This window comes from Nomia melanderi, unplaced genomic scaffold, assembly GCF_051020985.1.
Source record: "Nomia melanderi isolate GNS246 unplaced genomic scaffold, iyNomMela1 scaffold0143, whole genome shotgun sequence".
In the NCBI taxonomy this organism is placed as follows: Eukaryota; Metazoa; Arthropoda; class Insecta; order Hymenoptera; family Halictidae; genus Nomia; species Nomia melanderi.
Window position 1 is genome coordinate 47,501 of NW_027475258.1, and position 7,500 is coordinate 55,000.

Consider the following 7,500-nt stretch of genomic DNA (forward strand, 5'->3'; position numbering starts at 1 on the left):
CACATTTTACTCGATCGCGAAAAAGACTCTCGCTAGACGATCTCGCGCTCCGGTTAACTTTAACGCCCGTCCGAGAAGAATTTTCGGGGACTGGACGACCGAAGCGGATCTCGCGCGGTCTCGCGATCGACAGTGAAGAGAAGTGCAGAAGAGGAAAAGAAGACACGACAAACACACACCATGGGGCGACCGACGCGTTCGTTTCAACGCTTTCGCACAAAGTCGGCGGCGGTTATATATTTATATCATTATATTCCGGCGGACGGGACGCGACGTTCGAAAGCCTCGCCAAAGAGGAGCTCCTGCCTCTTCCTCTCTCTTTTCTACGAGAAAAGATAAACGTATTTTACGGGGATACGGAAACGTTACCACGTGGTGTCACACACGATCGTCCGTCTCTTCTCTATAGCAGAAACCGATAAAAATACACCTCCCGAAAGAGAGTATATGGTGATTCTTTTTATATATATATATATTTCGAAATACAACTGAACGTGGCGGAAGCGCACGGTGGTGGTCCAGCGAGGACACGCGACGACGGGGAATAAGAACTATTCGACCCGTTACGAATACGCATGCTCGTCCCGCACGATTTTAACACACACCGTGTTTTTCTCCAGTCGTCAAAGCGTTCGTGCGTCGAATTCGAAAAATAAAAAAAAAAGAAAAACACCTTTTCTCTCTCTCGGGGTAAAAGAGTCGATGTGTATTGTGTATAAAGGTTCTGCGAGAAGTCTCGTTTTGACGTGTGTTCCGCCGATAACGACGATCCTCCGAAACGGGGATACAGAAACGTTACACCTCACAACACGATCTCCGTCTCTTCTCTATAGCAGAAACCGATAAAAATACACCTCCCGAAAGAGAGTATATGGTGATTCTTTTTATATATATATATTTCGAAATTCAACTGAACGTGGCGGAAGCGCACGGTGGTGGTCCAGCGAGGACACGCGACGACGGGGAATAAGAACTATTCGACCCGTTACGAATACGCATGCTCGTCCCGCACGATTTTAACACACACCGTGTTTTTCTCCAGTCGTCAAAGCGTTCGTGCGTCGAATTCGAAAAATAAAAAAAAGAAATACACCTTTTCTCTCTCTCTCGGGGTAAAAAGAGTCGATGTGTATTGTGTATAAAGGTTCTGCTGCGAGAAGTCTCGTTTTGCCGTGTGTTTCGGTAACGACGATCCTCCGAAACGTACATCTCATTCGTAAGAGAGGAAGAAAACAATCTCCCTGGGGCCAGTCGGTAATATACCGACATACGACGTGTCGTGCACATCCGTCTCACGCACGGTATACAAAATATGAATAAAACGTGTGTAGTCTCTCTCTCTCTCGACTTCTTAATATTTTCTTTCACCTCTGACGCATCATTTCAGGTGACGTCGGGAGCGCGGGAAAAAAAATTTTTCTAAACACACGAAACCGTTCATCTCACGAACAGCCGAAAAAGTTGTCGCTCAGATCCATATCGCAGTGGAGCGGTATCCGCGGGCGGTCGTAATTGAACGACGCACGACGCCGCGAACACTCACGCGAGTCCATACAAACGATTCCGATCGTTTTGCAACAACTAGAACGTACACTGTCCGTGAAATTCACAGAATTTTCGCGTGTCCGCGACAAACGCCGACGAGACACCCATCGTTCGCTCGTACGTAGCATCCTTCTCTTAACCCGACTCAGAAACGTTCTTTGCGCCCTTCGGTAAAAAAACGTTCGATCCGAAGAGGTGAACGACGGCGGGGATTTGACAGAGCTACGCAAGCAGTGTATGGTACGTAAACGACCCTCAGCCAGGCGTGGTCCAGGAATTGTATCCGTGGACCGCAATGTGCGTTCGAAATGTCGATGTTCATGTGTCCTGCAGTTCACACGTTGACGCGCAATTAGCTGCGTTCTTCATCGACCCACGAGCCAAGTGATCCACCGTTCAGGGTAATCGTATAAATTTTATATTTCACATATATAATTTTATTCTCATTTGTTCGACCTAATATCTCTCTTCTTTCAAAGAGAAGATAAAAGTTGATACCTGAATCTCCGACCAGCGCGCGAAGGAGATTCAGGCGTCGCCTTGGAGACGACACCGAAGCCTTTCGAGACGAAAAACGTTCAAGTAATATGTATATATTTCTCGACGTTCCGGGCGTATAGTGCATTCAAAAACCCGCGAAAGACGCAGAAGACTCGCACGCGTGGAAACGACGGGGATATATTTTGTATCCTACCCGATACTGAATCCATCGCGTGCAGTCGACCCTCGCGTTCTTCCGATCAGACGCATCTATTGTTGCGCGCATGTTTTCGCGTCGCATCGCGCGAAACGTTGCACGAATCGTACCGATCGATCGATTGAAAGCAAATAATGAAAAAAGACTTCACAGCTGGCTCTTTGCCGGTCATTCGTCCCATGTTATCTCTTGCCGCGAAATTGGCGCGCAAGAGTTGGGTGTCAGACGCGCGGCTTTAAAACGAGCTTCACGGCCGGTCCCTTCGTTACCGCTTTCGTTCTTTCTCTCGGAACGACCATGAACGAACACGACGAGCGACGCTACGGCATACACACGTCCACGGATTCGATTAAAAAAACAGACTTCACAGCTGGCTCTTTGCCGGTCATTCGTCCCATATTATCTCTTGCCGCGAAATTGGCGCGCAAGAGTTGGGTGTCAGACGCACGGCTTTAAAACGAGCTTCACGGCCGGTCCTCTCAATTCCGTGTACGGTACACGCAAGATGCGGGTTCCACTTCCAGACTACCCGGTCCCTTCTCTCTACGAGAATCGATAGTAGAAGAACGGCTCGAAAACGCGTCTCAGAGACTAGGGGAAAAGAAGCGGTATGCGAGCGAAACGAAAACGCATTATGGAAACGTCGCGAAACAATGTTCGACGGTTGCTCGGTTCCAATCGTGCGGCCGTTTCAATTTCTCGTGCGCTTCACCGTCCCTCCGTAACTCTGGCCGATCGCGTATACCGAAGAGCCGACACGCGCAAAAACCACAGGCATTGTATACTGTATATATATATGTTACAGTCACAGCCTTCGCGCGTTTTACTCTCCGACGCGGGGTTTCCACGACGAAAGAGAGACAGTTTCGTGGCGGGTGACTCGGCCGAATCGCTACGACGGGTATTTCTATTATAGAACGAATCATCGCCACCCTTTACCAGTGCCCGACGAAGGAATCACAAGGTCATCTGGAGTTTACAATGCCAGCGACGGTAATTCCAACGAAGACCCGATAAGTCAACTCATCGTTCTATTTCTCCCCGTACAGAAAAGCGAATCGACGCTAACGCACCTCGCGCAAGCACGAACGTTCTCTTCGCGTGGATCATCCCATCGTCGAAAGATGTAAAGACGCATTGGAGATCGTGGTCTCTGGCGGGCTCATTGCACGCCCCACTGCATATCTTTCCTCGAATCGAGAATGATTCGTCCACTAAGGCTGCGAAACTACGCGTCGAGGAAACTAGGGGAAAGAAGCGGGATGCGAGCGAAACGACAATACATTATGGAAACGTCGCGAAACAATGTTCGGCGGTTGCTCGTTTCCTCCTGCGGACGTTTCATTGCTCGGGCGCTTCACGTCCCTCCGTAACCTTCGCGCGATCGCGTGCCCCGGAGAGCCGGCAACCGGTGAACCACAGGCGTATAAACTATAGTCTTCTATAGCAAGCCTTCGGCGGTTACTCTCCGACGCGGGGATTCCACGACGAGAGAGAATTTCGTGGCGGGTGACATCGGTCGAAACGCTACGACGGGTATTTCTATTATAGAACGAATCATCGCCACCCTTTACCAGTGCCCGACGAAGGAATCACAAGGTCATCTGGAGTTTACAATGCCAGCGACGGTAATTCCAACGAAGACCCGATAAGTCAACTCATCGTTCTATTTCTCCCCGTACAGACAAGCGAATCAACGCTATCGCACCTCACGCATGCACGAACGTTCTCTTCGCGTGAATCGTCCCATCGTCGAAAGATATAGCCGCTTGGAGATCGTGGCCCATCAAGTTCTTCCGTAACTCCTGCGCGATCGCGTACCCCGGAGAGCAGGCAACCGGTGAACCACAGGCGTATAAACTATAGTCTTCTATAGCAAGCCTTCGCGTTTACTCTACGACGCGGGGATTCCACGACGAGAGAGATTTTCGTGGCGGGTGACACGGCCGAATCGCTACGACGGGTATTTCTATTATAGAACGAATCATCGCCACCCTTTACCAGTGCCCGACGAAGGAATCACAAGGTCATCTGGAGTTTACAATGCCAGCGACGGTAATTCCAACGAAGACCCGATAAGTCAACTCATCGTTCTATTTCTCCCCGTACAGAAAAGCGAATCGGCGCTATCGCACCTCACGCAAGCAGGAATGATCTCTTCGCGTGGATCGTCCCATCGTCGAAAGATGTAAGACGTACAGAAATCGTGGTCCATCACGATTATTCGTAACTCTCCGAGTCGCGTATCTGAGAGTAGGACAAACGGAGAACCACAGGCATAAATAATACTATATGTTTCTTATATAGTTAGCCTTCGCGTTTTACTCTCCGACATGGGGATTCCACGACGAGAGAGAGTTTCGTGGCGGGTGTCTCGGCCGAATCGCTACGACGGGTATTTCTATTATAGAACGAATCATCGCCACCCTTTACCAGTGCCCGACGAAGGAATCACAAGGTCATCTGGAGTTTACAATGCCAGCGACGGTAATTCCAACGAAGACCCGATAAGTCAACTCATCGTTCTATTTCTCCCCGTACAGAAAAGCGAATCGACGCTATCGCACCTCGCGCGAGCACGTAACTACTCTTCGCGTGGATCGTCCCATCGTCGAAAGATGTAAGACGCACGGAAATCGTGGCCCATCAACGTTTTTTTGTAACTCTGCCGATCGCGTATCACAGAGCCGAGACGCACATACCACAGGCGTATAATACCGTTTTCTTTCGTATGGTAAGCCTTCGCGTTTACTCTTCGGCGCGGGGTTTCCACGTCGAGAGAGACATTCGTGGCGGGTGACATCGGTCGAAACGCTACGACGGGTATTACTATTATAGAACGAATCATCGCCACCCTTTACCAGTGCCCGACGAAGGAATCACAAGGTCATCTGGAGTTTACAATGCCAGCGACGGTAATTCCAACGAAGACCCGATAAGTCAACTCAACGTTCTATTTCTCCCCGTACAGAAAAGCGAATCGACGCTGTTGCACCTCACGCAAGCACGAACGTTCTCTTCGCGTGGATCGTCCCATCGTCGAAAGATGTAAGACGCACGGAAATCGTGGCACATCACGTGTTTTCGGAACTCTGTCGACCGCGTATCTCAGAGACGACGCGCGCGAACCACTGGCATATACTATTATATATCGCGTTTTACCCTCCGACGCGGGGATTCCACGACGAGAGAGAGTTTCGTGAGCGGGTTGACTCGGAAGAAACGCTACGACGGGTATTTCTATTATAGAACGCATCATCGCCACCCTTTACCAGTGCCCGACGAAGGAATCACAAGGTCATCTGGAGTTTACAATGCCAGCGACGGTAATTCCAACGAAGACCCGATAAGTCAACTCAACGTTCTATTTCTCCCCGTACAGAAAAGCGAATCGACGCAATCGCACCATACGCGTGCACGTAAACAACTCTTCGCGTGGATCGTCCCATCGTCGAGAGACGTAAGTTTTCATAGTATGAATTCGCGTTTTACTCTCCGACGCGGGGATTCCACGACGAGAGAGAGTTTCGTGAGCGGGTTGACTCGGAAGAAACGCTACGACGGGTATTTCTATTATAGAACGCATCATCGCCACCCTTTACCAGTGCCCGACGAAGGAATCACAAGGTCATCTGGAGTTTACAATGCCAGCGACGGTAATTCCAACGAAGACCCGATAAGTCAACTCAACGTTCTATTTCTCCCCGTACAGAAAAGCGAATCGACGCAATCGCACCATACGCGTGCACGTAAACAACTCTTCGCGTGGATCGTCCCATCGTCGAGAGACGTAAGTTTTCATAGTATGAATTCGCGTTTTACTCTCCGACGCGGGGATTCCACGACGAGAGAGAGTTTCGTGAGCGGGTTGACTCGGAAGAAACGCTACGACGGGTATTTCTATTATAGAACGCATCATCGCCACCCTTTACCAGTGCCCGACGAAGGAATCACAAGGTCATCTGGAGTTTACAATGCCAGCGACGGTAATTCCAACGAAGACCCGATAAGTCAACTCAACGTTCTATTACTCCCCGTACAGAAAAGCGAATCGACGCAATCGCACCATACGCGTGCACGTAACAACTCTTCGCGTGGATCGTCCCATCGTCGAGAGACGTAAGTTTCATAGTAAGCCTTCGGCGTTTTACTCTCCGACGCGGGGATTCCACGACGAGAGAGAGAGTTTCGTGAGCGGGTTGACTCGGAAGAAACGCTACGACGGGTATTTCTATTATAGAACGCATCATCGCCACCCTTTACCAGTGCCCGACGAAGGAATCACAAGGTCATCTGGAGTTTACAATGCCAGCGACGGTAATTCCAACGAAGACCCGATAAGTCAACTCAACGTTCTATTTCTCCCCGTACAGAAAAGCGAATCGACGCAATCGCACCATACGCGTACACGTAAACAACTCTTCGCGTGGATCGTCCCATCGTCGAGAGACGTAAGTTTTCATAGTATGAATTCGCGTTTTACTCTCCGACGCGGGGATTCCACGACGAGAGAGAGTTTCGTGAGCGGGTTGACTCGGAAGAAACGCTACGACGGGTATTTCTATTATAGAACGCATCATCGCCACCCTTTACCAGTGCCCGACGAAGGAATCACAAGGTCATCTGGAGTTTACAATGCCAGCGACGGTAATTCCAACGAAGACCCGATAAGTCAACTCAACGTTCTATTTCTCCCCGTACAGAAAAGCGAATCGACGCAATCGCACCATACGCGTGCACGTAAACAACTCTTCGCGTGGATCGTCCCATCGTCGAGAGACGTAAGTTTTCATAGTATGAATTCGCGTTTTACTCTCCGACGCGGGGATTCCACGACGAGAGAGAGTTTCGTGAGCGGGTTGACTCGGAAGAAACGCTACGACGGGTATTTCTATTATAGAACGCATCATCGCCACCCTTTACCAGTGCCCGACGAAGGAATCACAAGGTCATCTGGAGTTTACAATGCCAGCGACGGTAATTCCAACGAAGACCCGATAAGTCAACTCAACGTTCTATTACTCCCCGTACAGAAAAGCGAATCGACGCAATCGCACCATACGCGTGCACGTAACAACTCTTCGCGTGGATCGTCCCATCGTCGAGAGACGTAAGTTTCCATACTATGAATTCGCGTTTTACTCTCCGACGCGGGGATTCCACGACGAGAGAGTGTTTCGTGAGCGGGTTGACTCGGAAGAAACGCTACGACGGGTATTTCTATTATAGAACGCATCATCGCCACCCTTTACCAGTGC

The 7,500-nt window shown here is 49.8% G+C and overlaps 1 non-coding gene across 1 annotated transcript; it reads right to left on the minus strand.

Annotated features, from left to right (window-relative positions):
* Positions 1-1,794: 1,794 nt before the first annotated feature.
* LOC143175627 (5.8S ribosomal RNA) lies at positions 1,795-1,949 on the minus strand. Its single transcript, XR_013000333.1, has one exon. It is a non-coding gene; the product is annotated as a 5.8S ribosomal RNA (ribosomal RNA).
* Between the last annotated feature and the right edge of the window lie 5,551 nt (positions 1,950-7,500).